The sequence below is a fragment of the Schistocerca piceifrons genome, chromosome 2 (genome assembly GCF_021461385.2).
Source record: "Schistocerca piceifrons isolate TAMUIC-IGC-003096 chromosome 2, iqSchPice1.1, whole genome shotgun sequence".
Classification (NCBI taxonomy): domain Eukaryota; kingdom Metazoa; phylum Arthropoda; class Insecta; order Orthoptera; family Acrididae; genus Schistocerca; species Schistocerca piceifrons.
The window spans coordinates 43,945,968-43,973,208 of record NC_060139.1 but is presented as its reverse complement, the minus strand read 5'-3'; the positions used below and the strand labels follow the sequence as shown (position 1 = coordinate 43,973,208).

Below are 27,241 nucleotides of genomic sequence, written 5' to 3'. Positions count from 1 at the left end.
TCCTCAACCTATCCCGCAGAGCCGGGGCTAAGCTTTCAGCAGCCTGGTGTGCTAACCGCTTTTTGCGACGTTTCCTAGCTTTCCGAGGCGATCTGGACCGCTCTGGAGACGAATCAGGGGACTTTTCGGACGAATGCGGAGACGAAGTCGGCGATGCAAGCCGGTCTTGTGTCCTAGTCGAAGAGCCAACGCTGCTCTTTTCACCAGGCGTGGAAGAAAGGACTACCGCAGTGAGACTCGCCTCTGTCGCAGGGGGCCTGTCAGCCGCGCTGTGGGAAGCAGAACCGTAGTCATTGACTCCTTGTGTCAGTTGGATGATCGAGTGATCTATGCTCATGTTTTGCCCAACAATATTCTGAACTGGATCGTCCGTTGCCGCTACTTTCGTGGTGGTCTCGTCCTGTCGCGCGCAATCAGGCGGTTGCAGGGAGGTATCCACAGTAACCGCAGAAGGTTCTGCTCGCGAGCTACGAGAAGGCTCGGCACAGTCGTAAGGTACCTGACTTTCACTGGTGGGACACTGGGGCGCTGTATGGTTAGTCATAGCTACGGATCTACCACTGTCTATATGGTTGTTAACACTCTCGGGATGCTCGCATTGGTCCCCCAGTTCGAAAGATGTCTGCCGAGCTGATCGCAAAGGTGACGTGGCAGCAGCGTACGTCATCTGCAGGTGAACTACAGGCCCTGCACCTTCGGATTCTACCCTTGGTAATTGAGGAACCCTCCGTCTACTGCACTCAGCACGCACGTGCTCTGTCGAGTTACAAATGGCACAGGTACGAGGCTGTCCATCGTAAATGATCAACGCACGGTATCCTCCAATAATTACAAAGGAAGGAATGTGCTTGAGAAGTTCCATCTTAACCTGGCGAACGCCATTCAAAACGGGAAACATGTGTGGTTCTGACCACATTTCCGCAACATTGGAAATTACTCTGCCATACGCCCCGAGAACACGATTGATTTCGACTACAGGCATTTCAAAAGGAAGCTCAAATACTCTTACTGTTCGTATTCCCATCCCAGCATAGGATACTACGACATCGCTAACTGAGCCGTCTAAGTGATTGAACTTAATAATACCTCCACATTGTTCAACAAGTGCGACACATTTAGCAGGATCTGCCAATTTCACATATGCCGAGTTAGTCACAAACGATAAATGAACTCCAACTAAATCATCTTTCGTAATTCCAACTTTTTCTGTGAGCCACAGTTTGATTTCAAAAGCTTTCGGTCGTACGAAATTTCTATCGAAAGCGAATTTAATCGTGTCTTTTCTCATCTTCATCAAACCAATACACAATTAAGTGAAGTAATGCGCTTGCGAGCCGGCCTACCTGGCTCGCAGGAAAACAGCCTTGTTGACACGAAACGTCCGCAGCGGCCGCCACACGTCCGTCTCGCGCCGAAGACGAGGCGCGAATGCGTAGACCAACGAGCCCTGTGACACGGCGAATGCCAATTATTGCAGTCCCTAGATGTCGTCCAGGGTGCCCTGGAAGTCTCGTGTACGCTGGCGGGATGGGGGCGGCGCGAATTCCCGCGGTCGGCGGCCTTCCTGGGCTATTGGTACCTTTATGTAGAGCTGCCGCTGGGCTCGCACTGCCTGCTGCTGAGAAAGTGATTGCTTTTGCTGATATGACTTGCAATAACGACTGCGCGAAACGCCGCTATCTCGTTAGGGGTGCTACGGCAGACACCCTCTCGAGCACCCCGAAGACTTCTTGAGCCCTCGGCTGTGATGGGTTCCAGGCTGACAAAAGAACTGTCGTGTGTGCATTCGCGGACTAGAGAAAGGCTGAGCCAAGTTCGAGTGAACAAGGATGGACTCCTCGGGTCCGTCGTTTCCGTAGTGTAGCGGTTATCACGTCTGCTTCACACGCAGAAGGTCCCCGGTTCGATCCCGGGCGGGAACAGTATTTTCTTGCCTATGTCGTATTGTCCTCCAATGAGCCACGTCGTGTGTGGATCTGCTGCATGTCCCTTCGTTTTGCAAGTACCACATTTATTGAATTTTTTAGTTACGATGGCAACATCACTACAAGTTGTCTGTGAAGTAAGGTGCTCACAAGCAGTTTCCGTGGTGTAGCGGTTATCACGTCTGCCTAACACGCAGAAGGTCCCCGGTTCGATCCCGGGCGGAAACACTTTTTCATCACTTTAAGCAAGACTTACTAACATGCATCTGCTACCATCTGTACCCGAAACCTTCGTAATCGCCTTCACGCGTCGGACCAGAGTGTCAATTGCTCACATCGAATAAGAAATTCATTTGATATTGACGGCGAGCTTTTTGCTCTGACTCAGCCACTGACGTGCGATCAGTTTGCACAAAGCGCTAGGGCTCGTCCGGGATTTGAACCCGGGACCTCCTGCACCCTAAGCAGGAATCATACCCCTAGACCAACGGGCCCTGTGACACGGCGAATGCCAATTATTGCAGTCCCTAGATGTCGTCCAGGGTGCCCTGGAAGTCTCGTGTACGCTGGCGGGATGGGGGCGGCGCGAATTCCCGCGGTCGGCGGCCTTCCTGGGCTATTGGTACCTTCATGTAGAGCTGAAGCTGGGCTCGCACTGCCTGCTGCTGAGAAAGTGATTGCTTTTGCTGATATCACTTGCAATAACGACTGCGCGAAACGCCGCTATCTCGTTAGGGGTGCTACGGCAGACACCCTCTCGAGCACCCCGAAGACTTCTTGAGCCCTCGGCTGTGATGGGTTCCAGGCTGACAAAAGAACTGTCGTGTGTGCATTCGCGGACTAGAGAAAGGCTGAGGCAAGTTCGAGTGAACAAGGATGGACTCCTCGGGTCCGTCGTTTCCGTAGTGTAGCGGTTATCACGTCTGCTTCACACGCAGAAGGTCCCCGGTTCGATCCCGGGCGGGAACAGTATTTTCTTGCCTATGTCGTATTGTCCTCCAATGAGCCACGTCGTGTGTGGATCTGCTGCATGTCCCTTCGTTTTGCAAGTACCACATTTATTGAATTTTTTAGTTACGATGGCAACATCACTACAAGTTGTCTGTGAAGTAAGGTGCTCACAAGCAGTTTCCGTGGTGTAGCGGTTATCACGTCTGCCTAACACGCAGAAGGTCCCCGGTTCGATCCCGGGCGGAAACACTTTTTCATCACTTTAAGCAAGACTTACTAACATGCATCTGCTACCATCTGTACCCGAAACCTTCGTAATCGCCTTCACGCGTCGGACCAGAGTGTCAATTGCTCACATCGAATAAGAAATTCATTTGATATTGACGGCGAGATTTTTGCTCTGACTCAGCCACTGACGTGCGATCAGTTTGCACAAAGCGCTAGGGCTCGTCCGGGATTTGAACCCGGGACCTCCTGCACCCTAAGCAGGAATCATACCCCTAGACCAACGGGCCCTGTGACACGGCGAATGCCAATTATTGCAGTCCCTAGATGTCGTCCAGGGTGCCCTGGAAGTCTCGTGTACGCTGGCGGGATGGGGGCGGCGCGAATTCCCGCGGTCGGCGGCCTTCCTGGGCTATTGGTACCTTCATGTAGATCTGCCGCTGGGCTCGCACTGCCTGCTGTTGAGAAAGTGATTGCTTTTGCTGATATGACTTGCAATAACGACTGCGCGAAACGCCGCTATCTCGTTAGGGGTGCTACGGCAGACACACTCTCGAGCACCCCGAAGACTTCTTGAGCCCTCGGCTGTGATGGGTTCCAGGCTGACAAAAGAACTGTCGTGTGTGCATTCGCGGACTAGAGAAAGGCTGAGGCAAGTTCGAGTGAACAAGGATGGACTCCTCGGGTCCGTCGTTTCCGTAGTGTAGCGGTTATCACGTCTGCTTTACGCGCGGAAGGTCCCCGGTTCGATCCCGGGCGGGAACAGTATTTTATTGCCTATGTCGTATTGTCCTCCAATGAGCCACGTCGTGTGTGGATCTGCTGCATGTCCCTTCGTTTTGCAAGTACCACATTTATTGAATTTTTTAGTTACGATGGCAACATCACTACAAGTTGTCTGTGAAGTAAGGTGCTCACAAGCAGTTTCCGTGGTGTAGCGGTTATCACGTCTGCCTAACACGCAGAAGGTCCCCGGTTCGATCCCGGGCGGAAACACTTTTTCATCACTTTAAGCAAGACTTACTAACATGCATCTGCTACCATCTGTACCGGAAACCTTCGTAATCGCCTTCACGCGTCGGACCAGAGTGTCAATTGCTCACATCGAATAAGAAATTCATTTGATATTGACGGCGAGCTTTTTGCGCTGACTCAGCCACTGACGTGCGATCAGTTTGCACAAAACGCTAGGGCTCGTCCGGGATTTGAACCCGGGACCTCCTGCACCCTAAGCAGGAATCATACCCCTAGACCAACGAGCCCTGTGACACGGCGAATGCCAATTATTGCAGTCCCTAGATGTCGTCCAGGGTGCCCTGGAAGTCTCGTGTACGGTGGCGGGATGGGGGCGGCGCGAATTCCCGCGGTCGGCGGCCTTCCTGGGCTATTGGTACCTTCATGTAGAGCTGCCGCTGGGCTCGCACTGCCTGCTGCTGAGAAAGTGATTGCTTTTGCTGATATCACTTGCAATAACGACTGCGCGAAACGCCGCTATCTCGTTAGGGGTGCTACGGCAGACACCCTCTCGAGCACCCCGAAGACTTCTTGAGCCCTCGGCTGTGATGGGTTCCAGGCTGACAAAAGAACTGTCGTGTGTGCATTCGCGGACTAGAGAAAGGCTGAGGCAAGTTCGAGTCAACAAGGATGGACTCCTCGGGTCCGTCGTTTCCGTAGTGTAGCGGTTATCACGTCTGCTTTACGCGCAGAAGGTCCCCGGTTCGATCCCGGGCGGGAACAGTATTTTATTGCCTATGTCGTATTGTCCTCCAATGAGCCACGTCGTGTGTGGATCTGCTGCATGTCCCTTCGTTTTGCAAGTACCACATTTATTGAATTTTTTAGTTACGATGGCAACATCACTACAAGTTGTCTTTGAAGTAAGGTGCTCACAAGCAGTTTCCGTGGTGTAGCGGTTATCACGTCTGCCTAACACGCAGACGGTCCCCGGTTCGATCCCGGGCGGAAACACTTTTTCATCACTTTAAGCAAGACTTACTAACATGCATCTGCTACCATCTGTACCCGAAACCTTCGTAATCGCCTTCACGCGTCGGACCAGAGTGTCAATTGCTCACATCGAATAAGAAATTCATTTGATATTGACGGCGAGCTTTTTGCTCTGACTCAGCCACTGACGTGCGATCAGTTTGCACAAAGCGCTAGGGCTCGTCCGGGATTTGAACCCGGGACCTCCTGCACCCTAAGCAGGAATCATACCCCTAGACCAACGGGCCCTGTGACACGGCGAATGCCAATTATTGCAGTCCCTATATGTCGTCCAGGGTGCCCTGGAAGTCTCGTGTACGCTGGCAGGATGGGGGCGGCGCGAATTCCCGCGGTCGGCGGCCTTCCTGGGCTATTGGTACCTTCATGTAGAGCTGCCGCTGGGCTCGCACTGCCTGCTGTTGAGAAAGTGATTGCTTTTGCTGATATGACTTGCAATAACGACTGCGCGAAACGCCGCCATCTCGTTAGGGGTGCTACGGCAGACACCCTCTCGAGCACCCCGAAGACTTCTTGAGCCCTCGGCTGTGATGGGTTCCAGGCTGACAAAAGAACTGTCGTGTGTGCATTCGCGGACTAGAGAAAGGCTGAGGCAAGTTCGAGTGAACAAGGATGGACTCCTCGGGTCCGTCGTTTCCGTAGTGTAGCGGTTATCACGTCTGCTTCACACGCAGAAGGTCCCCGGTTCGATCCCGGGCGGGAACAGTATTTTCTTGCCTATGTCGTATTGTCCTCCAATGAGCCACGTCGTGTGTGGATCTGCTGCATGTCCCTTCGTTTTGCAAGTACCACATTTATTGAATTTTTTAGTTACGATGGCAACATCACTACAAGTTGTCTGTGAAGTAAGGTGCTCACAAGCAGTTTCCGTGGTGTAGCGGTTATCACGTCTGCCTAACACGCAGAAGGTCCCCGGTTCGATCCCGGGCGGAAACACTTTTTCATCACTTTAAGCAAGACTTACTAACATGCATCTGCTACCATCTGTACCCGAAACCTTCGTAATCGCCTTCACGCGTCGGACCAGAGTGTCAATTGCTCACATCGAATAAGAAATTCATTTGATATTGACGGCGAGCTTTTTGCTCTGACTCAGCCACTGACGTGCGATCAGTTTGCACAAAGCGCTAGGGCTCGTCCGGGATTTGAACCCGGGACCTCCTGCACCCTAAGCAGGAATCATACCCCTAGACCAACGGGCCCTGTGACACGGCGAATGCCAATTATTGCAGTCCCTAGATGTCGTCCAGGGTGCCCTGGAAGTCTCGTGTACGCTGGCGGGATGGGGGCGGCGCGAATTCCCGCGGTCGGCGGCCTTCCTGGGCTATTGGTACCTTCATGTAGATCTGCCGCTGGGCTCGCACTGCCTGCTGTTGAGAAAGTGATTGCTTTTGCTGATATGACTTGCAATAACGACTGCGCGAAACGCCGCTATCTCGTTAGGGGTGCTACGGCAGACACCCTCTCGAGCACCCCGAAGACTTCTTGAGCCCTCGGCTGTGATGGGTTCCAGGCTGACAAAAGAACTGTAGTGTGTGCATTCGCGGACTAGAGAAAGGCTGAGGCAAGTTCGAGTGAACAAGGATGGACTCCTCGGGTCCGTCGTTTCCGTAGTGTAGCGGTTATCACGTCTGCTTTACGCGCGGAAGGTCCCCGGTTCGATCCCGGGCGGGAACAGTATTTTATTGCCTATGTCGTATTGTCCTCCAATGAGCCACGTCGTGTGTGGATCTGCTGCATGTCCCTTCGTTTTGCAAGTACCACATTTATTGAATTTTTTAGTTACGATGGCAACATCACTACAAGTTGTCTTTGAAGTAAGGTGCTCACAAGCAGTTTCCGTGGTGTAGCGGTTATCACGTCTGCCTAACACGCAGACGGTCCCCGGTTCGATCCCGGGCGGAAACACTTTTTCATCACTTTAAGCAAGACTTACTAACATGCATCTGCTACCATCTGTACCCGAAACCTTCGTAATCGCCTTCACGCGTCGGACCAGAGTGTCAATTGCTCACATCGAATAAGAAATTCATTTGATATTGACGGCGAGCTTTTTGCTCTGACTCAGCCACTGACGTGCGATCAGTTTGCACAAAGCGCTAGGGCTCGTCCGGGATTTGAACCCGGGACCTCCTGCACCCTAAGCAGGAATCATACCCCTAGACCAACGGGCCCTGTGACACGGCGAATGCCAATTATTGCAGTCCCTATATGTCGTCCAGGGTGCCCTGGAAGTCTCGTGTACGCTGGCAGGATGGGGGCGGCGCGAATTCCCGCGGTCGGCGGCCTTCCTGGGCTATTGGTACCTTCATGTAGAGCTGCCGCTGGGCTCGCACTGCCTGCTGTTGAGAAAGTGATTGCTTTTGCTGATATGACTTGCAATAACGACTGCGCGAAACGCCGCCATCTCGTTAGGGGTGCTACGGCAGACACCCTCTCGAGCACCCCGAAGACTTCTTGAGCCCTCGGCTGTGATGGGTTCCAGGCTGACAAAAGAACTGTCGTGTGTGCATTCGCGGACTAGAGAAAGGCTGAGGCAAGTTCGAGTGAACAAGGATGGACTCCTCGGGTCCGTCGTTTCCGTAGTGTAGCGGTTATCACGTCTGCTTCACACGCAGAAGGTCCCCGGTTCGATCCCGGGCGGGAACAGTATTTTCTTGCCTATGTCGTATTGTCCTCCAATGAGCCACGTCGTGTGTGGATCTGCTGCATGTCCCTTCGTTTTGCAAGTACCACATTTATTGAATTTTTTAGTTACGATGGCAACATCACTACAAGTTGTCTGTGAAGTAAGGTGCTCACAAGCAGTTTCCGTGGTGTAGCGGTTATCACGTCTGCCTAACACGCAGAAGGTCCCCGGTTCGATCCCGGGCGGAAACACTTTTTCATCACTTTAAGCAAGACTTACTAACATGCATCTGCTACCATCTGTACCCGAAACCTTCGTAATCGCCTTCACGCGTCGGACCAGAGTGTCAATTGCTCACATCGAATAAGAAATTCATTTGATATTGACGGCGAGCTTTTTGCTCTGACTCAGCCACTGACGTGCGATCAGTTTGCACAAAGCGCTAGGGCTCGTCCGGGATTTGAACCCGGGACCTCCTGCACCCTAAGCAGGAATCATACCCCTAGACCAACGGGCCCTGTGACACGGCGAATGCCAATTATTGCAGTCCCTAGATGTCGTCCAGGGTGCCCTGGAAGTCTCGTGTACGCTGGCGGGATGGGGGCGGCGCGAATTCCCGCGGTCGGCGGCCTTCCTGGGCTATTGGTACCTTCATGTAGATCTGCCGCTGGGCTCGCACTGCCTGCTGTTGAGAAAGTGATTGCTTTTGCTGATATGACTTGCAATAACGACTGCGCGAAACGCCGCTATCTCGTTAGGGGTGCTACGGCAGACACCCTCTCGAGCACCCCGAAGACTTCTTGAGCCCTCGGCTGTGATGGGTTCCAGGCTGACAAAAGAACTGTAGTGTGTGCATTCGCGGACTAGAGAAAGGCTGAGGCAAGTTCGAGTGAACAAGGATGGACTCCTCGGGTCCGTCGTTTCCGTAGTGTAGCGGTTATCACGTCTGCTTTACGCGCGGAAGGTCCCCGGTTCGATCCCGGGCGGGAACAGTATTTTATTGCCTATGTCGTATTGTCCTCCAATGAGCCACGTCGTGTGTGGATCTGCTGCATGTCCCTTCGTTTTGCAAGTACCACATTTATTGAATTTTTTAGTTACGATGGCAACATCACTACAAGTTGTCTGTGAAGTAAGGTGCTCACAAGCAGTTTCCGTGGTGTAGCGGTTATCACGTCTGCCTAACACGCAGAAGGTCCCCGGTTCGATCCCGGGCGGAAACACTTTTTCATCACTTTAAGCAAGACTTACTAACATGCATCTGCTACCATCTGTACCCGAAACCTTCGTAATCGCCTTCACGCGTCGGACCAGAGTGTCAATTGCTCACATCGAATAAGAAATTCATTTGATATTGACGGCGAGCTTTTTGCGCTGACTCAGCCACTGACGTGCGATCAGTTTGCACAAAACGCTAGGGCTCGTCCGGGATTTGAACCCGGGACCTCCTGCACCCTAAGCAGGAATCATACCCCTAGACCAACGAGCCCTGTGACACGGCGAATGCCAATTATTGCAGTCCCTAGATGTCGTCCAGGGTGCCCTGGAAGTCTCGTGTACGCTGGCGGGATGGGGGCGGCGCGAATTCCCGCGGTCGGCGGCCTTCCTGGGCTATTGGTACCTTCATGTAGAGCTGCCGCTGGGCTCGCACTGCCTGCTGCTGAGAAAGTGATTGCTTTTGCTGATATCACTTGCAATAACGACTGCGCGAAACGCCGCTATCTCGTTAGGGGTGCTACGGCAGACACCCTCTCGAGCACCCCGAAGACTTCTTGAGCCCTCGGCTGTGATGGGTTCCAGGCTGACAAAAGAACTGTCGTGTGTGCATTCGCGGACTAGAGAAAGGCTGAGGCAAGTTCGAGTGAACAAGGATGGACTCCTCGGGTCCGTCGTTTCCGTAGTGTAGCGGTTATCACGTCTGCTTCACACGCAGAAGGTCCCCGGTTCGATCCCGGGCGGGAACAGTATTTTCTTGCCTATGTCGTATTGTCCTCCAATGAGCCACGTCGTGTGTGGATCTGCTGCATGTCCCTTCGTTTTGCAAGTACCACATTTATTGAATTTTTTAGTTACGATGGCAACATCACTACAAGTTGTCTGTGAAGTAAGGTGCTCACAAGCAGTTTCCGTGGTGTAGCGGTTATCACGTCTGCCTAACACGCAGAAGGTCCCCGGTTCGATCCCGGGCGGAAACACTTTTTCATCACTTTAAGCAAGACTTACTAACATGCATCTGCTACCATCTGTACCCGAAACCTTCGTAATCGCCTTCACGCGTCGGACCAGAGTGTCAATTGCTCACATCGAATAAGAAATTCATTTGATATTGACGGCGAGCTTTTTGCTCTGACTCAGCCACTGACGTGCGATCAGTTTGCACAAAGCGCTAGGGCTCGTCCGGGATTTGAACCCGGGACCTCCTGCACCCTAAGCAGGAATCATACCCCTAGACCAACGGGCCCTGTGACACGGCGAATGCCAATTATTGCAGTCCCTAGATGTCGTCCAGGGTGCCCTGGAAGTCTCGTGTACGCTGGCGGGATGGGGGCGGCGCGAATTCCCGCGGTCGGCGGCCTTCCTGGGCTATTGGTACCTTCATGTAGATCTGCCGCTGGGCTCGCACTGCCTGCTGTTGAGAAAGTGATTGCTTTTGCTGATATGACTTGCAATAACGACTGCGCGAAACGCCGCTATCTCGTTAGGGGTGCTACGGCAGACACCCTCTCGAGCACCCCGAAGACTTCTTGAGCCCTCGGCTGTGATGGGTTCCAGGCTGACAAAAGAACTGTCGTGTGTGCATTCGCGGACTAGAGAAAGGCTGAGGCAAGTTCGAGTGAACAAGGATGGACTCCTCGGGTCCGTCGTTTCCGTAGTGTAGCGGTTATCACGTCTGCTTTACGCGCGGAAGGTCCCCGGTTCGATCCCGGGCGGGAACAGTATTTTATTGCCTATGTCGTATTGTCCTCCAATGAGCCACGTCGTGTGTGGATCTGCTGCATGTCCCTTCGTTTTGCAAGTACCACATTTATTGAATTTTTTAGTTACGATGGCAACATCACTACAAGTTGTCTTTGAAGTAATGTGCTCACAAGCAGTTTCCGTGGTGTAGCGGTTATCACGTCTGCCTAACACGCAGACGGTCCCCGGTTCGATCCCGGGCGGAAACACTTTTTCATCACTTTAAGCAAGACTTACTAACATGCATCTGCTACCATCTGTACCCGAAACCTTCGTAATCGCCTTCACGCGTCGGACCAGAGTGTCAATTGCTCACATCGAATAAGAAATTCATTTGATATTGACGGCGAGCTTTTTGCTCTGACTCAGCCACTGACGTGCGATCAGTTTGCACAAAGCGCTAGGGCTCGTCCGGGATTTGAACCCGGGACCTCCTGCACCCTAAGCAGGAATCATACCCCTAGACCAACGGGCCCTGTGACACGGCGAATGCCAATTATTGCAGTCCCTATATGTCGTCCAGGGTGCCCTGGAAGTCTCATGTACGCTGGCAGGATGGGGGCGGCGCGAATTCCCGCGGTCGGCGGCCTTCCTGGGCTATTGGTACCTTCATGTAGAGCTGCCGCTGGGCTCGCACTGCCTGCTGTTGAGAAAGTGATTGCTTTTGCTGATATGACTTGCAATAACGACTGCGCGAAACGCCGCCATCTCGTTAGGGGTGCTACGGCAGACACCCTCTCGAGCACCCCGAAGACTTCTTGAGCCCTCGGCTGTGATGGGTTCCAGGCTGACAAAAGAACTGTCGTGTGTGCATTCGCGGACTAGAGAAAGGCTGAGGCAAGTTCGAGTGAACAAGGATGGACTCCTCGGGTCCGTCGTTTCCGTAGTGTAGCGGTTATCACGTCTGCTTCACACGCAGAAGGTCCCCGGTTCGATCCCGGGCGGGAACAGTATTTTCTTGCCTATGTCGTATTGTCCTCCAATGAGCCACGTCGTGTGTGGATCTGCTGCATGTCCCTTCGTTTTGCAAGTACCACATTTATTGAATTTTTTAGTTACGATGGCAACATCACTACAAGTTGTCTGTGAAGTAAGGTGCTCACAAGCAGTTTCCGTGGTGTAGCGGTTATCACGTCTGCCTAACACGCAGAAGGTCCCCGGTTCGATCCCGGGCGGAAACACTTTTTCATCACTTTAAGCAAGACTTACTAACATGCATCTGCTACCATCTGTACCCGAAACCTTCGTAATCGCCTTCACGCGTCGGACCAGAGTGTCAATTGCTCACATCGAATAAGAAATTCATTTGATATTGACGGCGAGCTTTTTGCTCTGACTCAGCCACTGACGTGCGATCAGTTTGCACAAAGCGCTAGGGCTCGTCCGGGATTTGAACCCGGGACCTCCTGCACCCTAAGCAGGAATCATACCCCTAGACCAACGGGCCCTGTGACACGGCGAATGCCAATTATTGCAGTCCCTAGATGTCGTCCAGGGAGCCCTGGAAGTCTCGTGTACGCTGGCGGGATGGGGGCGGCGCGAATTCCCGCGGTCGGCGGCCTTCCTGGGCTATTGGTACCTTCATGTAGATCTGCCGCTGGGCTCGCACTGCCTGCTGTTGAGAAAGTGATTGCTTTTGCTGATATGACTTGCAATAACGACTGCGCGAAACGCCGCTATCTCGTTAGGGGTGCTACGGCAGACACCCTCTCGAGCACCCCGAAGACTTCTTGAGCCCTCGGCTGTGATGGGTTCCAGGCTGACAAAAGAACTGTCGTGTGTGCATTCGCGGACTAGAGAAAGGCTGAGGCAAGTTCGAGTGAACAAGGATGGACTCCTCGGGTCCGTCGTTTCCGTAGTGTAGCGGTTATCACGTCTGCTTTACGCGCGGAAGGTCCCCGGTTCGATCCCGGGCGGGAACAGTATTTTATTGCCTATGTCGTATTGTCCTCCAATGAGCCACGTCGTGTGTGGATCTGCTGCATGTCCCTTCGTTTTGCAAGTACCACATTTATTGAATTTTTTAGTTACGATGGCAACATCACTACAAGTTGTCTTTGAAGTAATGTGCTCACAAGCAGTTTCCGTGGTGTAGCGGTTATCACGTCTGCCTAACACGCAGACGGTCCCCGGTTCGATCCCGGGCGGAAACACTTTTTCATCACTTTAAGCAAGACTTACTAACATGCATCTGCTACCATCTGTACCCGAAACCTTCGTAATCGCCTTCACGCGTCGGACCAGAGTGTCAATTGCTCACATCGAATAAGAAATTCATTTGATATTGACGGCGAGCTTTTTGCTCTGACTCAGCCACTGACGTGCGATCAGTTTGCACAAAGCGCTAGGGCTCGTCCGGGATTTGAACCCGGGACCTCCTGCACCCTAAGCAGGAATCATACCCCTAGACCAACGGGCCCTGTGACACGGCGAATGCCAATTATTGCAGTCCCTATATGTCGTCCAGGGTGCCCTGGAAGTCTCATGTACGCTGGCAGGATGGGGGCGGCGCGAATTCCCGCGGTCGGCGGCCTTCCTGGGCTATTGGTACCTTCATGTAGAGCTGCCGCTGGGCTCGCACTGCCTGCTGTTGAGAAAGTGATTGCTTTTGCTGATATGACTTGCAATAACGACTGCGCGAAACGCCGCCATCTCGTTAGGGGTGCTACGGCAGACACCCTCTCGAGCACCCCGAAGACTTCTTGAGCCCTCGGCTGTGATGGGTTCCAGGCTGACAAAAGAACTGTCGTGTGTGCATTCGCGGACTAGAGAAAGGCTGAGGCAAGTTCGAGTGAACAAGGATGGACTCCTCGGGTCCGTCGTTTCCGTAGTGTAGCGGTTATCACGTCTGCTTCACACGCAGAAGGTCCCCGGTTCGATCCCGGGCGGGAACAGTATTTTCTTGCCTATGTCGTATTGTCCTCCAATGAGCCACGTCGTGTGTGGATCTGCTGCATGTCCCTTCGTTTTGCAAGTACCACATTTATTGAATTTTTTAGTTACGATGGCAACATCACTACAAGTTGTCTGTGAAGTAAGGTGCTCACAAGCAGTTTCCGTGGTGTAGCGGTTATCACGTCTGCCTAACACGCAGAAGGTCCCCGGTTCGATCCCGGGCGGAAACACTTTTTCATCACTTTAAGCAAGACTTACTAACATGCATCTGCTACCATCTGTACCCGAAACCTTCGTAATCGCCTTCACGCGTCGGACCAGAGTGTCAATTGCTCACATCGAATAAGAAATTCATTTGATATTGACGGCGAGCTTTTTGCTCTGACTCAGCCACTGACGTGCGATCAGTTTGCACAAAGCGCTAGGGCTCGTCCGGGATTTGAACCCGGGACCTCCTGCACCCTAAGCAGGAATCATACCCCTAGACCAACGGGCCCTGTGACACGGCGAATGCCAATTATTGCAGTCCCTAGATGTCGTCCAGGGTGCCCTGGAAGTCTCGTGTACGCTGGCGGGATGGGGGCGGCGCGAATTCCCGCGGTCGGCGGCCTTCCTGGGCTATTGGTACCTTCATGTAGATCTGCCGCTGGGCTCGCACTGCCTGCTGTTGAGAAAGTGATTGCTTTTGCTGATATGACTTGCAATAACGACTGCGCGAAACGCCGCTATCTCGTTAGGGGTGCTACGGCAGACACCCTCTCGAGCACCCCGAAGACTTCTTGAGCCCTCGGCTGTGATGGGTTCCAGGCTGACAAAAGAACTGTCGTGTGTGCATTCGCGGACTAGAGAAAGGCTGAGGCAAGTTCGAGTGAACAAGGATGGACTCCTCGGGTCCGTCGTTTCCGTAGTGTAGCGGTTATCACGTCTGCTTTACGCGCGGAAGGTCCCCGGTTCGATCCCGGGCGGGAACAGTATTTTATTGCCTATGTCGTATTGTCCTCCAATGAGCCACGTCGTGTGTGGATCTGCTGCATGTCCCTTCGTTTTGCAAGTACCACATTTATTGAATTTTTTAGTTACGATGGCAACATCACTACAAGTTGTCTTTGAAGTAATGTGCTCACAAGCAGTTTCCGTGGTGTAGCGGTTATCACGTCTGCCTAACACGCAGACGGTCCCCGGTTCGATCCCGGGCGGAAACACTTTTTCATCACTTTAAGCAAGACTTACTAACATGCATCTGCTACCATCTGTACCCGAAACCTTCGTAATCGCCTTCACGCGTCGGACCAGAGTGTCAATTGCTCACATCGAATAAGAAATTCATTTGATATTGACGGCGAGCTTTTTGCTCTGACTCAGCCACTGACGTGCGATCAGTTTGCACAAAGCGCTAGGGCTCGTCCGGGATTTGAACCCGGGACCTCCTGCACCCTAAGCAGGAATCATACCCCTAGACCAACGGGCCCTGTGACACGGCGAATGCCAATTATTGCAGTCCCTATATGTCGTCCAGGGTGCCCTGGAAGTCTCATGTACGCTGGCAGGATGGGGGCGGCGCGAATTCCCGCGGTCGGCGGCCTTCCTGGGCTATTGGTACCTTCATGTAGAGCTGCCGCTGGGCTCGCACTGCCTGCTGTTGAGAAAGTGATTGCTTTTGCTGATATGACTTGCAATAACGACTGCGCGAAACGCCGCCATCTCGTTAGGGGTGCTACGGCAGACACCCTCTCGAGCACCCCGAAGACTTCTTGAGCCCTCGGCTGTGATGGGTTCCAGGCTGACAAAAGAACTGTCGTGTGTGCATTCGCGGACTAGAGAAAGGCTGAGGCAAGTTCGAGTGAACAAGGATGGACTCCTCGGGTCCGTCGTTTCCGTAGTGTAGCGGTTATCACGTCTGCTTCACACGCAGAAGGTCCCCGGTTCGATCCCGGGCGGGAACAGTATTTTCTTGCCTATGTCGTATTGTCCTCCAATGAGCCACGTCGTGTGTGGATCTGCTGCATGTCCCTTCGTTTTGCAAGTACCACATTTATTGAATTTTTTAGTTACGATGGCAACATCACTACAAGTTGTCTGTGAAGTAAGGTGCTCACAAGCAGTTTCCGTGGTGTAGCGGTTATCACGTCTGCCTAACACGCAGAAGGTCCCCGGTTCGATCCCGGGCGGAAACACTTTTTCATCACTTTAAGCAAGACTTACTAACATGCATCTGCTACCATCTGTACCCGAAACCTTCGTAATCGCCTTCACGCGTCGGACCAGAGTGTCAATTGCTCACATCGAATAAGAAATTCATTTGATATTGACGGCGAGCTTTTTGCTCTGACTCAGCCACTGACGTGCGATCAGTTTGCACAAAGCGCTAGGGCTCGTCCGGGATTTGAACCCGGGACCTCCTGCACCCTAAGCAGGAATCATACCCCTAGACCAACGGGCCCTGTGACACGGCGAATGCCAATTATTGCAGTCCCTAGATGTCGTCCAGGGAGCCCTGGAAGTCTCGTGTACGCTGGCGGGATGGGGGCGGCGCGAATTCCCGCGGTCGGCGGCCTTCCTGGGCTATTGGTACCTTCATGTAGATCTGCCGCTGGGCTCGCACTGCCTGCTGTTGAGAAAGTGATTGCTTTTGCTGATATGACTTGCAATAACGACTGCGCGAAACGCCGCTATCTCGTTAGGGGTGCTACGGCAGACACCCTCTCGAGCACCCCGAAGACTTCTTGAGCCCTCGGCTGTGATGGGTTCCAGGCTGACAAAAGAACTGTCGTGTGTGCATTCGCGGACTAGAGAAAGGCTGAGGCAAGTTCGAGTGAACAAGGATGGACTCCTCGGGTCCGTCGTTTCCGTAGTGTAGCGGTTATCACGTCTGCTTTACGCGCGGAAGGTCCCCGGTTCGATCCCGGGCGGGAACAGTATTTTATTGCCTATGTCGTATTGTCCTCCAATGAGCCACGTCGTGTGTGGATCTGCTGCATGTCCCTTCGTTTTGCAAGTACCACATTTATTGAATTTTTTAGTTACGATGGCAACATCACTACAAGTTGTCTGTGAAGTAAGGTGCTCACAAGCAGTTTCCGTGGTGTAGCGGTTATCACGTCTGCCTAACACGCAGAAGGTCCCCGGTTCGATCCCGGGCGGAAACACTTTTTCATCACTTTAAGCAAGACTTACTAACATGCATCTGCTACCATCTGTACCGGAAACCTTCGTAATCGCCTTCACGCGTCGGACCAGAGTGTCAATTGCTCACATCGAATAAGAAATTCATTTGATATTGACGGCGAGCTTTTTGCGCTGACTCAGCCACTGACGTGCGATCAGTTTGCACAAAACGCTAGGGCTCGTCCGGGATTTGAACCCGGGACCTCCTGCACCCTAAGCAGGAATCATACCCCTAGACCAACGAGCCCTGTGACACGGCGAATGCCAATTATTGCAGTCCCTAGATGTCGTCCAGGGTGCCCTGGAAGTCTCGTGTACGCTGGCGGGATGGGGGCGGCGCGAATTCCCGCGGTCGGCGGCCTTCCTGGGCTATTGGTACCTTCATGTAGAGCTGCCGCTGGGCTCGCACTGCCTGCTGCTGAGAAAGTGATTGCTTTTGCTGATATCACTTGCAATAACGACTGCGCGAAACGCCGCTATCTCGTTAGGGGTGCTACGGCAGACACCCTCTCGAGCACCCCGAAGACTTCTTGAGCCCTCGGCTGTGATGGGTTCCAGGCTGACAAAAGAACTGTCGTGTGTGCATTCGCGGACTAGAGAAAGGCTGAGGCAAGTTCGAGTGAACAAGGATGGACTCCTCGGGTCCGTCGTTTCCGTAGTGTAGCGGTTATCACGTCTGCTTCACACGCAGAAGGTCCCCGGTTCGATCCCGGGCGGGAACAGTATTTTCTTGCCTATGTCGTATTGTCCTCCAATGAGCCACGTCGTGTGTGGATCTGCTGCATGTCCCTTCGTTTTGCAAGTACCACATTTATTGAATTTTTTAGTTACGATGGCAACATCACTACAAGTTGTCTGTGAAGTAAGGTGCTCACAAGCAGTTTCCGTGGTGTAGCGGTTATCACGTCTGCCTAACACGCAGAAGGTCCCCGGTTCGATCCCGGGCGGAAACACTTTTTCATCACTTTAAGCAAGACTTACTAACATGCATCTGCTACCATCTGTACCCGAAACCTTCGTAATCGCCTTCACGCGTCGGACCAGAGTGTCAATTGCTCACATCGAATAAGAAATTCATTTGATATTGACGGCGAGCTTTTTGCTCTGACTCAGCCACTGACGTGCGATCAGTTTGCACAAAGCGCTAGGGCTCGTCCGGGATTTGAACCCGGGACCTCCTGCACCCTAAGCAGGAATCATACCCCTAGACCAACGGGCCCTGTGACACGGCGAATGCCAATTATTGCAGTCCCTATATGTCGTCCAGGGTGCCCTGGAAGTCTCGTGTACGCTGGCGGGATGGGGGCGGCGCGAATTCCCGCGGTCGGCGGCCTTCCTGGGCTATTGGTACCTTCATGTAGAGCTGCCGCTGGGCTCGCACTGCCTGCTGTTGAGAAAGTGATTGCTTTTGCTGATATGACTTGCAATAACGACTGCACGAAACGCCGCTATCTCGTTAGGGGTGCTACGGCAGACACCCTCTCGAGCACCCCGAAGACTTCTTGAGCCCTCGGCTGTGATGGGTTCCAGGCTGACAAAAGAACTGTCGTGTGTGCATTCGCGGACTAGAGAAAGGCTGAGGCAAGTTCGAGTCAACAAGGATGGACTCCTCGGGTCCGTCGTTTCCGTAGTGTAGCGGTTATCACGTCTGCTTTACGCGCAGAAGGTCCCCGGTTCGATCCCGGGCGGGAACAGTATTTTATTGCCTATGTCGTATTGTCCTCCAATGAGCCACGTCGTGTGTGGATCTGCTGCATGTCCCTTCGTTTTGCAAGTACCACATTTATTGAATTTTTTAGTTACGATGGCAACATCACTACAAGTTGTCTGTGAAGTAAGGTGCTCACAAGCAGTTTCCGTGGTGTAGCGGTTATCACGTCTGCCTAACACGCAGACGGTCCCCGGTTCGATCCCGGGCGGAAACACTTTTTCATCACTTTAAGCAAGACTTACTAACATGCATCTGCTACCATCTGTACCCGAAACCTTCGTAATCGCCTTCAAGCGTCGGACCAGAGTGTCAATTGCTCACATCGAATAAGAAATTCATTTGATATTGACGGCGAGCTTTTTGCGCTGACTCAGCCACTGACGTGCGATCAGTTTGCACAAAACGCTAGGGTTCGTCCGGGATTTGAACCCGGGACCTCCTGCACCCTAAGCAGGAAACATACCCCTAGACCAACGGGCCCTGTGACACGGCGAATGCCAATTATTGCAGTCCCTAGATGTCGTCCAGGGTGCCCTGGAAGTCTCGTGTACGCTGGCGGGATGGGGGCGGCGCGAATTCCCGCGGTCGGCGGACTTCCTGGGCTATTGGTACCTTCATGTAGATCTGCCGCTGGGCTCGCACTGCCTGCTGTTGAGAAAGTGATTGCTTTTGCTGATATGACTTGCAATAACGACTGCGCGAAACGCCGCTATCTCGTTAGGGGTGCTACGGCAGACACCCTCTCGAGCACCCCGAAGACTTCTTGAGCCCTCGGCTGTGATGGGTTCCAGGCTGACAAAAGAACTGTCGTGTGTGCATTCGCGGACTAGAGAAAGGCTGAGGCAAGTTCGAGTGAACAAGGATGGACTCCTCGGGTCCGTCGTTTCCGTAGTGTAGCGGTTATCACGTCTGCTTTACGCGCGGAAGGTCCCCGGTTCGATCCCGGGCGGGAACAGTATTTTATTGCCTATGTCGTATTGTCCTCCAATGAGCCACGTCGTGTGTGGATCTGCTGCATGTCCCTTCGTTTTGCAAGTACCACATTTATTGAATTTTTTAGTTACGATGGCAACATCACTACAAGTTGTCTGTGAAGTAAGGTGCTCACAAGCAGTTTCCGTGGTGTAGCGGTTATCACGTCTGCCTAACACGCAGAAGGTCCCCGGTTCGATCCCGGGCGGAAACACTTTTTCATCACTTTAAGCAAGACTTACTAACATGCATCTGCTACCATCTGTACCCGAAACCTTCGTAATCGCCTTCACGCGTCGGACCAGAGTGTCAATTGCTCACATCGAATAAGAAATTCATTTGATATTGACGGCGAGCTTTTTGCTCTGACTCAGCCACTGACGTGCGATCAGTTTGCACAAAGCGCTAGGGCTCGTCCGGGATTTGAACCCGGGACCTCCTGCACCCTAAGCAGGAATCATACCCCTAGACCAACGGGCCCTGTGACACGGCGAATGCCAATTATTGCAGTCCCTAGATGTCGTCCAGGGAGCCCTGGAAGTCTCGTGTACGCTGGCGGGATGGGGGCGGCGCGAATTCCCGCGGTCGGCGGCCTTCCTGGGCTATTGGTACCTTCATGTAGATCTGCCGCTGGGCTCGCACTGCCTGCTGTTGAGAAAGTGATTGCTTTTGCTGATATGACTTGCAATAACGACTGCGCGAAACGCCGCTATCTCGTTAGGGGTGCTACGGCAGACACCCTCTCGAGCACCCCGAAGACTTCTTGAGCCCTCGGCTGTGATGGGTTCCAGGCTGACAAAAGAACTGTCGTGTGTGCATTCGCGGACTAGAGAAAGGCTGAGGCAAGTTCGAGTGAACAAGGATGGACTCCTCGGGTCCGTCGTTTCCGTAGTGTAGCGGTTATCACGTCTGCTTTACGCGCGGAAGGTCCCCGGTTCGATCCCGGGCGGGAACAGTATTTTATTGCCTATGTCGTATTGTCCTCCAATGAGCCACGTCGTGTGTGGATCTGCTGCATGTCCCTTCGTTTTGCAAGTACCACATTTATTGAATTTTTTAGTTACGATGGCAACATCACTACAAGTTGTCTGTGAAGTAAGGTGCTCACAAGCAGTTTCCGTGGTGTAGCGGTTATCACGTCTGCCTAACACGCAGAAGGTCCCCGGTTCGATCCCGGGCGGAAACACTTTTTCATCACTTTAAGCAAGACTTACTAACATGCATCTGCTACCATCTGTACCGGAAACCTTCGTAATCGCCTTCACGCGTCGGACCAGAGTGTCAATTGCTCACATCGAATAAGAAATTCATTTGATATTGACGGCGAGCTTTTTGCGCTGACTCAGCCACTGACGTGCGATCAGTTTGCACAAAACGCTAGGGCTCGTCCGGGATTTGAACCCGGGACCTCCTGCACCCTAAGCAGGAATCATACCCCTAGACCAACGAGCCCTGTGACACGGCGAATGCCAATTATTGCAGTCCCTAGATGTCGTCCAGGGTGCCCTGGAAGTCTCGTGTACGCTGGCGGGATGGGGGCGGCGCGAATTCCCGCGGTCGGCGGCCTTCCTGGGCTATTGGTACCTTCATGTAGAGCTGCCGCTGGGCTCGCACTGCCTGCTGCTGAGAAAGTGATTGCTTTTGCTGATATCACTTGCAATAACGACTGCGCGAAACGCCGCTATCTCGTTAGGGGTGCTACGGCAGACACCCTCTCGAGCACCCCGAAGACTTCTTGAGCCCTCGGCTGTGATGGGTTCCAGGCTGACAAAAGAACTGTCGTGTGTGCATTCGCGGACTAGAGAAAGGCTGAGGCAAGTTCGAGTGAACAAGGATGGACTCCTCGGGTCCGTCGTTTCCGTAGTGTAGCGGTTATCACGTCTGCTTCACACGCAGAAGGTCCCCGGTTCGATCCCGGGCGGGAACAGTATTTTCTTGCCTATGTCGTATTGTCCTCCAATGAGCCACGTCGTGTGTGGATCTGCTGCATGTCCCTTCGTTTTGCAAGTACCACATTTATTGAATTTTTTAGTTACGATGGCAACATCACTACAAGTTGTCTGTGAAGTAAGGTGCTCACAAGCAGTTTCCGTGGTGTAGCGGTTATCACGTCTGCCTAACACGCAGAAGGTCCCCGGTTCGATCCCGGGCGGAAACACTTTTTCATCACTTTAAGCAAGACTTACTAACATGCATCTGCTACCATCTGTACCCGAAACCTTCGTAATCGCCTTCACGCGTCGGACCAGAGTGTCAATTGCTCACATCGAATAAGAAATTCATTTGATATTGACGGCGAGCTTTTTGCTCTGACTCAGCCACTGACGTGCGATCAGTTTGCACAAAGCGCTAGGGCTCGTCCGGGATTTGAACCCGGGACCTCCTGCACCCTAAGCAGGAATCATACCCCTAGACCAACGGGCCCTGTGACACGGCGAATGCCAATTATTGCAGTCCCTATATGTCGTCCAGGGTGCCCTGGAAGTCTCGTGTACGCTGGCGGGATGGGGGCGGCGCGAATTCCCGCGGTCGGCGGCCTTCCTGGGCTATTGGTACCTTCATGTAGAGCTGCCGCTGGGCTCGCACTGCCTGCTGTTGAGAAAGTGATTGCTTTTGCTGATATGACTTGCAATAACGACTGCACGAAACGCCGCTATCTCGTTAGGGGTGCTACGGCAGACACCCTCTCGAGCACCCCGAAGACTTCTTGAGCCCTCGGCTGTGATGGGTTCCAGGCTGACAAAAGAACTGTCGTGTGTGCATTCGCGGACTAGAGAAAGGCTGAGGCAAGTTCGAGTCAACAAGGATGGACTCCTCGGGTCCGTCGTTTCCGTAGTGTAGCGGTTATCACGTCTGCTTTACGCGCAGAAGGTCCCCGGTTCGATCCCGGGCGGGAACAGTATTTTATTGCCTATGTCGTATTGTCCTCCAATGAGCCACGTCGTGTGTGGATCTGCTGCATGTCCCTTCGTTTTGCAAGTACCACATTTATTGAATTTTTTAGTTACGATGGCAACATCACTACAAGTTGTCTGTGAAGTAAGGTGCTCACAAGCAGTTTCCGTGGTGTAGCGGTTATCACGTCTGCCTAACACGCAGACGGTCCCCGGTTCGATCCCGGGCGGAAACACTTTTTCATCACTTTAAGCAAGACTTACTAACATGCATCTGCTACCATCTGTACCCGAAACCTTCGTAATCGCCTTCAAGCGTCGGACCAGAGTGTCAATTGCTCACATCGAATAAGAAATTCATTTGATATTGACGGCGAGCTTTTTGCGCTGACTCAGCCACTGACGTGCGATCAGTTTGCACAAAACGCTAGGGTTCGTCCGGGATTTGAACCCGGGACCTCCTGCACCCTAAGCAGGAAACATACCCCTAGACCAACGGGCCCTGTGACACGGCGAATGCCAATTATTGCAGTCCCTAGATGTCGTCCAGGGTGCCCTGGAAGTCTCGTGTACGCTGGCGGGATGGGGGCGGCGCGAATTCCCGCGGTCGGCGGACTTCCTGGGCTATTGGTACCTTCATGTAGATCTGCCGCTGGGCTCGCACTGCCTGCTGTTGAGAAAGTGATTGCTTTTGCTGATATGACTTGCAATAACGACTGCGCGAAACGCCGCTATCTCGTTAGGGGTGCTACGGCAGACACCCTCTCGAGCACCCCGAAGACTTCTTGAGCCCTCGGCTGTGATGGGTTCCAGGCTGACAAAAGAACTGTCGTGTGTGCATTCGCGGACTAGAGAAAGGCTGAGGCAAGTTCGAGTGAACAAGGATGGACTCCTCGGGTCCGTCGTTTCCGTAGTGTAGCGGTTATCACGTCTGCTTTACGCGCGGAAGGTCCCCGGTTCGATCCCGGGCGGGAACAGTATTTTATTGCCTATGTCGTATTGTCCTCCAATGAGCCACGTCGTGTGTGGATCTGCTGCATGTCCCTTCGTTTTGCAAGTACCACATTTATTGAATTTTTTAGTTACGATGGCAACATCACTACAAGTTGTCTGTGAAGTAAGGTGCTCACAAGCAGTTTCCGTGGTGTAGCGGTTATCACGTCTGCCTAACACGCAGAAGGTCCCCGGTTCGATCCCGGGCGGGAAACACTTTTTCATCACTTTAAGCAAGACTTACTAACATGCATCTGCTACCATCTGTACCCGAAACCTTCGTAATCGCCTTCACGCGTCGGACCAGAGTGTCAATTGCTCACATCGAATAAGAAATTCATTTGATATTGACGGCGAGCTTTTTGCTCTGACTCAGCCACTGACGTGCGATCAGTTTGCACAAAGCGCTAGGGCTCGTCCGGGATTTGAACCCGGGACCTCCTGCACCCTAAGCAGGAATCATACCCCTAGACCAACGGGCCCTGTGGACACGGCGAATGCCAATTATTGCAGTCCCTAGATGTCGTCCAGGGTGCCCTGGAAGTCTCGTGTACGCTGGCGGGATGGGGGCGGCGCGAATTCCCGCGGTCGGCGGCCTTCCTGGGCTATTGGTACCTTCATGTAGATCTGCCGCTGGGCTCGCACTGCCTGCTGTTGAGAAAGTGATTGCTTTTGCTGATATGACTTGCAATAACGACTGCGCGAAACGCCCGCTATCTCGTTAGGGGTGCTACGGCAGACACCCTCTCGAGCACCCCGAAGACTTCTTGAGCCCTCGGCTGTGATGGGTTCCAGGCTGACAAAAGAACTGTCGTGTGTGCATTCGCGGACTAGAGAAAGGCTGAGGCAAGTTCGAGTGAACAAGGATGGACTCCTCGGGTCCGTCGTTTCCGTAGTGTAGCGGTTATCACGTCTGCTTTACGCGCGGAAGGTCCCCGGTTCGATCCCGGGCGGGAACAGTATTTTATTGCCTATGTCGTATTGTCCTCCAATGAGCCACGTCGTGTGTGGATCTGCTGCATGTCCCTTCGTTTTGCAAGTACCACATTTATTGAATTTTTTAGTTACGATGGCAACATCACTACAAGTTGTCTTTGAAGTAATGTGCTCACAAGCAGTTTCCGTGGTGTAGCGGTTATCACGTCTGCCTAACACGCAGACGGTCCCCCGGTTCGATCCCGGGCGGAAACACTTTTTCAATCACTTTAAGCAAGACTTACTAACATGCATCTGCTACCATCTGTACCCGAAACCTTCGTAATCGCCTTCACGCGTCGGACCAGAGTGTCAATTGCTCACATCGAATAAGAAATTCATTTGATATTGACGGCGAGCTTTTTGCTCTGACTCAGCCACTGACGTGCGATCAGTTTGCACAAAGCGCTAGGGCTCGTCCGGGATTTGAACCCGGGACCTCCTGCACCCTAAGCAGGAATCATACCCCTAGACCAACGGGCCCTGTGACACGGCGAATGCCAATTATTGCAGTCCCTATATGTCGTCCAGGGTGCCCTGGAAGTCTCATGTACGCTGGCAGGATGGGGGCGGCGCGAATTCCCGCGGTCGGCGGCCTTCCTGGGCTATTGGTACCTTCATGTAGAGCTGCCGCTGGGCTCGCACTGCCTGCTGTTGAGAAAGTGATTGCTTTTTGCTGATATGACTTGCAATAACGACTGCGCGAAACGCCGCCATCTCGTTAGGGGTGCTACGGCAGACACCCCTCTCGAGCACCCCGAAGACTTCTTGAGCCCTCGGCTGTGATGGGTTCCAGGCTGACAAAAGAACTGTCGTGTGTGCATTCGCGGACTAGAGAAAGGCTGAGGCAAGTTCGAGTGAACAAGGATGGACTCCTCGGGTCCGTCGTTTCCGTAGTGTAGCGGTTATCACGTCTGCTTCACACGCAGAAGGTCCCCGGTTCGATCCCGGGCGGGAACAGTATTTTCTTGCCTATGTCGTATTGTCCTCCAATGAGCCACGTCGTGTGTGGATCTGCTGCATGTCCCTTCGTTTTGCAAGTACCACATTTATTGAATTTTTTAGTTACGATGGCAACATCACTACAAGTTGTCTGTGAAGTAAGGTGCTCACAAGCAGTTTCCGTGGTGTAGCGGTTATCACGTCTGCCTAACACGCAGAAGGTCCCCGGTTCGATCCCGGGCGGAAACACTTTTTCATCACTTTAAGCAAGACTTACTAACATGCATCTGCTACCATCTGTACCCGAAACCTTCGTAATCGCCTTCACGCGTCGGACCAGAGTGTCAATTGCTCACATCGAATAAGAAATTCATTTGATATTGACGGCGAGCTTTTTGCTCTGACTCAGCCACTGACGTGCGATCAGTTTGCACAAAGCGCTAGGGCTCGTCCGGGATTTGAACCCGGGACCTCCTGCACCCTAAGCAGGAATCATACCCCTAGACCAACGGGCCCTGTGACACGGCGAATGCCAATTATTGCAGTCCCTAGATGTCGTCCAGGGAGCCCTGGAAGTCTCGTGTACGCTGGCGGGATGGGGGCGGCGCGAATTCCCGCGGTCGGCGGCCTTCCTGGGCTATTGGTACCTTCATGTAGATCTGCCGCTGGGCTCGCACTGCCTGCTGTTGAGAAAGTGATTGCTTTTGCTGATATGACTTGCAATAACGACTGCGCGAAACGCCGCTATCTCGTTAGGGGTGCTACGGCAGACACCCTCTCGAGCACCCCGAAGACTTCTTGAGCCCTCGGCTGTGATGGGTTCCAGGCTGACAAAAGAACTGTCGTGTGTGCATTCGCGGACTAGAGAAAGGCTGAGGCAAGTTCGAGTGAACAAGGATGGACTCCTCGGGTCCGTCGTTTCCGTAGTGTAGCGGTTATCACGTCTGCTTTACGCGCGGAAGGTCCCCGGTTCGATCCCGGGCGGGAACAGTATTTTATTGCCTATGTCGTATTGTCCTCCAATGAGCCACGTCGTGTGTGGATCTGCTGCATGTCCCTTCGTTTTGCAAGTACCACATTTATTGAATTTTTAGTTACGATGGCAACATCACTACAAGTTGTCTGTGAAGTAAGGTGCTCACAAGCAGTTTTCCGGTAAGGTGTAGCGGTTATCACGTCTGCCTAACACGCAGAAGGTCCCCGGTTCGATCCCGGGCGGAAACACTTTTTCATCACTTTAAGCAAGACTTACTAACATGCATCTGCTACCATCTGTACCGGAAACCTTCGTAATCGCCTTCACGCGTCGGACCAGAGTGTCAATTGCTCACATCGAATAAGAAATTCATTTGATATTGACGGCGAGCTTTTTGCGCTGACTCAGCCACTGACGTGCGATCAGTTTGCACAAAACGCTAGGGCTCGTCCGGGATTTGAACCCGGGACCTCCTGCACCCTAAGCAGGAATCATACCCCTAGACCAACGAGCCCTGTGACACGGCGAATGCCAATTATTGCAGTCCCTAGATGTCGTCCAGGGTGCCCTGGAAGTCTCGTGTACGCTGGCGGGATGGGGGCGGCGCGAATTCCCGCGGTCGGCGGCCTTCCTGGGCTATTGGTACCTTCATGTAGAGCTGCCGCTGGGCTCGCACTGCCTGCTGCTGAGAAAGTGATTGCTTTTGCTGATATCACTTGCAATAACGACTGCGCGAAACGCCGCTATCTCGTTAGGGGTGCTACGGCAGACACCCTCTCGAGCACCCCGAAGACTTCTTGAGCCCTCGGCTGTGATGGGTTCCAGGCTGACAAAAGAACTGTCGTGTGTGCATTCGCGGACTAGAGAAAGGCTGAGGCAAGTTCGAGTGAACAAGGATGGACTCCTCGGGTCCGTCGTTTCCGTAGTGTAGCGGTTATCACGTCTGCTTCACACGCAGAAGGTCCCCGGTTCGATCCCGGGCGGGAACAGTATTTTCTTGCCTATGTCGTATTGTCCTCCAATGAG

At 53.0% G+C, this 27,241-nt stretch overlaps 77 non-coding genes across 77 annotated transcripts; 53 read left to right on the top strand and 24 right to left on the bottom strand.

Annotated features, from left to right (window-relative positions):
* The first annotated feature begins 1,849 nt into the window (after positions 1–1,849).
* On the top strand, positions 1,850–1,922 carry Trnav-cac. The gene has a single exon. It is a non-coding gene; the product is annotated as a tRNA-Val (tRNA).
* Positions 1,923–2,080: 158 nt separating this feature from the next.
* Positions 2,081–2,153, top strand: Trnav-aac. Its single transcript has one exon. It is a non-coding gene; the product is annotated as a tRNA-Val (tRNA).
* A 194-nt stretch (positions 2,154–2,347) lies between these two features.
* Trnap-agg lies at positions 2,348–2,419 on the bottom strand. The gene has a single exon. It is a non-coding gene; the product is annotated as a tRNA-Pro (tRNA).
* Positions 2,420–2,821: 402 nt separating this feature from the next.
* Positions 2,822–2,894, top strand: Trnav-cac. The gene has a single exon. It is a non-coding gene; the product is annotated as a tRNA-Val (tRNA).
* A 158-nt stretch (positions 2,895–3,052) lies between these two features.
* On the top strand, positions 3,053–3,125 carry Trnav-aac. Its single transcript has one exon. It is a non-coding gene; the product is annotated as a tRNA-Val (tRNA).
* A 194-nt stretch (positions 3,126–3,319) lies between these two features.
* Positions 3,320–3,391, bottom strand: Trnap-agg. Its single transcript has one exon. It is a non-coding gene; the product is annotated as a tRNA-Pro (tRNA).
* A 402-nt stretch (positions 3,392–3,793) lies between these two features.
* Trnav-uac lies at positions 3,794–3,866 on the top strand. Its single transcript has one exon. It is a non-coding gene; the product is annotated as a tRNA-Val (tRNA).
* Positions 3,867–4,024: 158 nt separating this feature from the next.
* Positions 4,025–4,097, top strand: Trnav-aac. Its single transcript has one exon. It is a non-coding gene; the product is annotated as a tRNA-Val (tRNA).
* Positions 4,098–4,291: 194 nt separating this feature from the next.
* Positions 4,292–4,363, bottom strand: Trnap-agg. The gene has a single exon. It is a non-coding gene; the product is annotated as a tRNA-Pro (tRNA).
* A 402-nt stretch (positions 4,364–4,765) lies between these two features.
* Trnav-uac lies at positions 4,766–4,838 on the top strand. The gene has a single exon. It is a non-coding gene; the product is annotated as a tRNA-Val (tRNA).
* A 158-nt stretch (positions 4,839–4,996) lies between these two features.
* On the top strand, positions 4,997–5,069 carry Trnav-aac. Its single transcript has one exon. It is a non-coding gene; the product is annotated as a tRNA-Val (tRNA).
* A 194-nt stretch (positions 5,070–5,263) lies between these two features.
* Trnap-agg lies at positions 5,264–5,335 on the bottom strand. Its single transcript has one exon. It is a non-coding gene; the product is annotated as a tRNA-Pro (tRNA).
* Positions 5,336–5,737: 402 nt separating this feature from the next.
* Positions 5,738–5,810, top strand: Trnav-cac. The gene has a single exon. It is a non-coding gene; the product is annotated as a tRNA-Val (tRNA).
* A 158-nt stretch (positions 5,811–5,968) lies between these two features.
* On the top strand, positions 5,969–6,041 carry Trnav-aac. Its single transcript has one exon. It is a non-coding gene; the product is annotated as a tRNA-Val (tRNA).
* A 194-nt stretch (positions 6,042–6,235) lies between these two features.
* Positions 6,236–6,307, bottom strand: Trnap-agg. The gene has a single exon. It is a non-coding gene; the product is annotated as a tRNA-Pro (tRNA).
* Positions 6,308–6,709: 402 nt separating this feature from the next.
* Positions 6,710–6,782, top strand: Trnav-uac. The gene has a single exon. It is a non-coding gene; the product is annotated as a tRNA-Val (tRNA).
* Positions 6,783–6,940: 158 nt separating this feature from the next.
* Positions 6,941–7,013, top strand: Trnav-aac. Its single transcript has one exon. It is a non-coding gene; the product is annotated as a tRNA-Val (tRNA).
* A 194-nt stretch (positions 7,014–7,207) lies between these two features.
* On the bottom strand, positions 7,208–7,279 carry Trnap-agg. Its single transcript has one exon. It is a non-coding gene; the product is annotated as a tRNA-Pro (tRNA).
* A 402-nt stretch (positions 7,280–7,681) lies between these two features.
* On the top strand, positions 7,682–7,754 carry Trnav-cac. Its single transcript has one exon. It is a non-coding gene; the product is annotated as a tRNA-Val (tRNA).
* Positions 7,755–7,912: 158 nt separating this feature from the next.
* On the top strand, positions 7,913–7,985 carry Trnav-aac. Its single transcript has one exon. It is a non-coding gene; the product is annotated as a tRNA-Val (tRNA).
* A 194-nt stretch (positions 7,986–8,179) lies between these two features.
* Trnap-agg lies at positions 8,180–8,251 on the bottom strand. The gene has a single exon. It is a non-coding gene; the product is annotated as a tRNA-Pro (tRNA).
* A 402-nt stretch (positions 8,252–8,653) lies between these two features.
* Positions 8,654–8,726, top strand: Trnav-uac. The gene has a single exon. It is a non-coding gene; the product is annotated as a tRNA-Val (tRNA).
* A 158-nt stretch (positions 8,727–8,884) lies between these two features.
* Trnav-aac lies at positions 8,885–8,957 on the top strand. The gene has a single exon. It is a non-coding gene; the product is annotated as a tRNA-Val (tRNA).
* Positions 8,958–9,151: 194 nt separating this feature from the next.
* Positions 9,152–9,223, bottom strand: Trnap-agg. Its single transcript has one exon. It is a non-coding gene; the product is annotated as a tRNA-Pro (tRNA).
* A 402-nt stretch (positions 9,224–9,625) lies between these two features.
* Trnav-cac lies at positions 9,626–9,698 on the top strand. The gene has a single exon. It is a non-coding gene; the product is annotated as a tRNA-Val (tRNA).
* Positions 9,699–9,856: 158 nt separating this feature from the next.
* Positions 9,857–9,929, top strand: Trnav-aac. Its single transcript has one exon. It is a non-coding gene; the product is annotated as a tRNA-Val (tRNA).
* A 194-nt stretch (positions 9,930–10,123) lies between these two features.
* Trnap-agg lies at positions 10,124–10,195 on the bottom strand. The gene has a single exon. It is a non-coding gene; the product is annotated as a tRNA-Pro (tRNA).
* Positions 10,196–10,597: 402 nt separating this feature from the next.
* On the top strand, positions 10,598–10,670 carry Trnav-uac. Its single transcript has one exon. It is a non-coding gene; the product is annotated as a tRNA-Val (tRNA).
* Positions 10,671–10,828: 158 nt separating this feature from the next.
* Positions 10,829–10,901, top strand: Trnav-aac. The gene has a single exon. It is a non-coding gene; the product is annotated as a tRNA-Val (tRNA).
* Positions 10,902–11,095: 194 nt separating this feature from the next.
* On the bottom strand, positions 11,096–11,167 carry Trnap-agg. Its single transcript has one exon. It is a non-coding gene; the product is annotated as a tRNA-Pro (tRNA).
* Positions 11,168–11,569: 402 nt separating this feature from the next.
* Trnav-cac lies at positions 11,570–11,642 on the top strand. Its single transcript has one exon. It is a non-coding gene; the product is annotated as a tRNA-Val (tRNA).
* A 158-nt stretch (positions 11,643–11,800) lies between these two features.
* Positions 11,801–11,873, top strand: Trnav-aac. The gene has a single exon. It is a non-coding gene; the product is annotated as a tRNA-Val (tRNA).
* A 194-nt stretch (positions 11,874–12,067) lies between these two features.
* Positions 12,068–12,139, bottom strand: Trnap-agg. The gene has a single exon. It is a non-coding gene; the product is annotated as a tRNA-Pro (tRNA).
* A 402-nt stretch (positions 12,140–12,541) lies between these two features.
* Trnav-uac lies at positions 12,542–12,614 on the top strand. Its single transcript has one exon. It is a non-coding gene; the product is annotated as a tRNA-Val (tRNA).
* Positions 12,615–12,772: 158 nt separating this feature from the next.
* On the top strand, positions 12,773–12,845 carry Trnav-aac. The gene has a single exon. It is a non-coding gene; the product is annotated as a tRNA-Val (tRNA).
* Positions 12,846–13,039: 194 nt separating this feature from the next.
* On the bottom strand, positions 13,040–13,111 carry Trnap-agg. The gene has a single exon. It is a non-coding gene; the product is annotated as a tRNA-Pro (tRNA).
* A 402-nt stretch (positions 13,112–13,513) lies between these two features.
* On the top strand, positions 13,514–13,586 carry Trnav-cac. Its single transcript has one exon. It is a non-coding gene; the product is annotated as a tRNA-Val (tRNA).
* Positions 13,587–13,744: 158 nt separating this feature from the next.
* Trnav-aac lies at positions 13,745–13,817 on the top strand. The gene has a single exon. It is a non-coding gene; the product is annotated as a tRNA-Val (tRNA).
* Positions 13,818–14,011: 194 nt separating this feature from the next.
* Trnap-agg lies at positions 14,012–14,083 on the bottom strand. The gene has a single exon. It is a non-coding gene; the product is annotated as a tRNA-Pro (tRNA).
* Positions 14,084–14,485: 402 nt separating this feature from the next.
* Trnav-uac lies at positions 14,486–14,558 on the top strand. Its single transcript has one exon. It is a non-coding gene; the product is annotated as a tRNA-Val (tRNA).
* Positions 14,559–14,716: 158 nt separating this feature from the next.
* Positions 14,717–14,789, top strand: Trnav-aac. Its single transcript has one exon. It is a non-coding gene; the product is annotated as a tRNA-Val (tRNA).
* Positions 14,790–14,983: 194 nt separating this feature from the next.
* Trnap-agg lies at positions 14,984–15,055 on the bottom strand. Its single transcript has one exon. It is a non-coding gene; the product is annotated as a tRNA-Pro (tRNA).
* Positions 15,056–15,457: 402 nt separating this feature from the next.
* Trnav-cac lies at positions 15,458–15,530 on the top strand. Its single transcript has one exon. It is a non-coding gene; the product is annotated as a tRNA-Val (tRNA).
* Positions 15,531–15,688: 158 nt separating this feature from the next.
* Positions 15,689–15,761, top strand: Trnav-aac. The gene has a single exon. It is a non-coding gene; the product is annotated as a tRNA-Val (tRNA).
* A 194-nt stretch (positions 15,762–15,955) lies between these two features.
* On the bottom strand, positions 15,956–16,027 carry Trnap-agg. Its single transcript has one exon. It is a non-coding gene; the product is annotated as a tRNA-Pro (tRNA).
* A 402-nt stretch (positions 16,028–16,429) lies between these two features.
* On the top strand, positions 16,430–16,502 carry Trnav-uac. The gene has a single exon. It is a non-coding gene; the product is annotated as a tRNA-Val (tRNA).
* A 158-nt stretch (positions 16,503–16,660) lies between these two features.
* On the top strand, positions 16,661–16,733 carry Trnav-aac. The gene has a single exon. It is a non-coding gene; the product is annotated as a tRNA-Val (tRNA).
* A 194-nt stretch (positions 16,734–16,927) lies between these two features.
* Positions 16,928–16,999, bottom strand: Trnap-agg. Its single transcript has one exon. It is a non-coding gene; the product is annotated as a tRNA-Pro (tRNA).
* Positions 17,000–17,401: 402 nt separating this feature from the next.
* Trnav-cac lies at positions 17,402–17,474 on the top strand. The gene has a single exon. It is a non-coding gene; the product is annotated as a tRNA-Val (tRNA).
* Positions 17,475–17,632: 158 nt separating this feature from the next.
* Trnav-aac lies at positions 17,633–17,705 on the top strand. Its single transcript has one exon. It is a non-coding gene; the product is annotated as a tRNA-Val (tRNA).
* Positions 17,706–17,899: 194 nt separating this feature from the next.
* Positions 17,900–17,971, bottom strand: Trnap-agg. Its single transcript has one exon. It is a non-coding gene; the product is annotated as a tRNA-Pro (tRNA).
* A 402-nt stretch (positions 17,972–18,373) lies between these two features.
* Trnav-uac lies at positions 18,374–18,446 on the top strand. Its single transcript has one exon. It is a non-coding gene; the product is annotated as a tRNA-Val (tRNA).
* A 158-nt stretch (positions 18,447–18,604) lies between these two features.
* On the top strand, positions 18,605–18,677 carry Trnav-aac. Its single transcript has one exon. It is a non-coding gene; the product is annotated as a tRNA-Val (tRNA).
* A 668-nt stretch (positions 18,678–19,345) lies between these two features.
* Trnav-uac lies at positions 19,346–19,418 on the top strand. The gene has a single exon. It is a non-coding gene; the product is annotated as a tRNA-Val (tRNA).
* Positions 19,419–19,576: 158 nt separating this feature from the next.
* Positions 19,577–19,649, top strand: Trnav-aac. The gene has a single exon. It is a non-coding gene; the product is annotated as a tRNA-Val (tRNA).
* Positions 19,650–19,843: 194 nt separating this feature from the next.
* Positions 19,844–19,915, bottom strand: Trnap-agg. Its single transcript has one exon. It is a non-coding gene; the product is annotated as a tRNA-Pro (tRNA).
* Positions 19,916–20,317: 402 nt separating this feature from the next.
* On the top strand, positions 20,318–20,390 carry Trnav-uac. The gene has a single exon. It is a non-coding gene; the product is annotated as a tRNA-Val (tRNA).
* A 158-nt stretch (positions 20,391–20,548) lies between these two features.
* Positions 20,549–20,621, top strand: Trnav-aac. The gene has a single exon. It is a non-coding gene; the product is annotated as a tRNA-Val (tRNA).
* A 194-nt stretch (positions 20,622–20,815) lies between these two features.
* Trnap-agg lies at positions 20,816–20,887 on the bottom strand. Its single transcript has one exon. It is a non-coding gene; the product is annotated as a tRNA-Pro (tRNA).
* Positions 20,888–21,289: 402 nt separating this feature from the next.
* On the top strand, positions 21,290–21,362 carry Trnav-cac. The gene has a single exon. It is a non-coding gene; the product is annotated as a tRNA-Val (tRNA).
* Positions 21,363–21,520: 158 nt separating this feature from the next.
* Trnav-aac lies at positions 21,521–21,593 on the top strand. The gene has a single exon. It is a non-coding gene; the product is annotated as a tRNA-Val (tRNA).
* Positions 21,594–21,787: 194 nt separating this feature from the next.
* Positions 21,788–21,859, bottom strand: Trnap-agg. Its single transcript has one exon. It is a non-coding gene; the product is annotated as a tRNA-Pro (tRNA).
* Positions 21,860–22,261: 402 nt separating this feature from the next.
* Trnav-uac lies at positions 22,262–22,334 on the top strand. Its single transcript has one exon. It is a non-coding gene; the product is annotated as a tRNA-Val (tRNA).
* A 158-nt stretch (positions 22,335–22,492) lies between these two features.
* Positions 22,493–22,565, top strand: Trnav-aac. The gene has a single exon. It is a non-coding gene; the product is annotated as a tRNA-Val (tRNA).
* Positions 22,566–23,233: 668 nt separating this feature from the next.
* Trnav-uac lies at positions 23,234–23,306 on the top strand. Its single transcript has one exon. It is a non-coding gene; the product is annotated as a tRNA-Val (tRNA).
* Positions 23,307–23,464: 158 nt separating this feature from the next.
* Positions 23,465–23,538, top strand: Trnav-aac. The gene has a single exon. It is a non-coding gene; the product is annotated as a tRNA-Val (tRNA).
* A 194-nt stretch (positions 23,539–23,732) lies between these two features.
* Trnap-agg lies at positions 23,733–23,804 on the bottom strand. Its single transcript has one exon. It is a non-coding gene; the product is annotated as a tRNA-Pro (tRNA).
* Positions 23,805–24,208: 404 nt separating this feature from the next.
* Positions 24,209–24,281, top strand: Trnav-uac. The gene has a single exon. It is a non-coding gene; the product is annotated as a tRNA-Val (tRNA).
* Positions 24,282–24,439: 158 nt separating this feature from the next.
* Trnav-aac lies at positions 24,440–24,513 on the top strand. Its single transcript has one exon. It is a non-coding gene; the product is annotated as a tRNA-Val (tRNA).
* A 195-nt stretch (positions 24,514–24,708) lies between these two features.
* Trnap-agg lies at positions 24,709–24,780 on the bottom strand. The gene has a single exon. It is a non-coding gene; the product is annotated as a tRNA-Pro (tRNA).
* Positions 24,781–25,184: 404 nt separating this feature from the next.
* Positions 25,185–25,257, top strand: Trnav-cac. The gene has a single exon. It is a non-coding gene; the product is annotated as a tRNA-Val (tRNA).
* A 158-nt stretch (positions 25,258–25,415) lies between these two features.
* Positions 25,416–25,488, top strand: Trnav-aac. The gene has a single exon. It is a non-coding gene; the product is annotated as a tRNA-Val (tRNA).
* A 194-nt stretch (positions 25,489–25,682) lies between these two features.
* Positions 25,683–25,754, bottom strand: Trnap-agg. Its single transcript has one exon. It is a non-coding gene; the product is annotated as a tRNA-Pro (tRNA).
* Positions 25,755–26,156: 402 nt separating this feature from the next.
* Trnav-uac lies at positions 26,157–26,229 on the top strand. The gene has a single exon. It is a non-coding gene; the product is annotated as a tRNA-Val (tRNA).
* Positions 26,230–26,386: 157 nt separating this feature from the next.
* On the top strand, positions 26,387–26,463 carry Trnav-aac. Its single transcript has one exon. It is a non-coding gene; the product is annotated as a tRNA-Val (tRNA).
* A 194-nt stretch (positions 26,464–26,657) lies between these two features.
* Trnap-agg lies at positions 26,658–26,729 on the bottom strand. The gene has a single exon. It is a non-coding gene; the product is annotated as a tRNA-Pro (tRNA).
* Positions 26,730–27,131: 402 nt separating this feature from the next.
* Positions 27,132–27,204, top strand: Trnav-cac. The gene has a single exon. It is a non-coding gene; the product is annotated as a tRNA-Val (tRNA).
* The last annotated feature ends 37 nt before the right edge of the window (positions 27,205–27,241 follow it).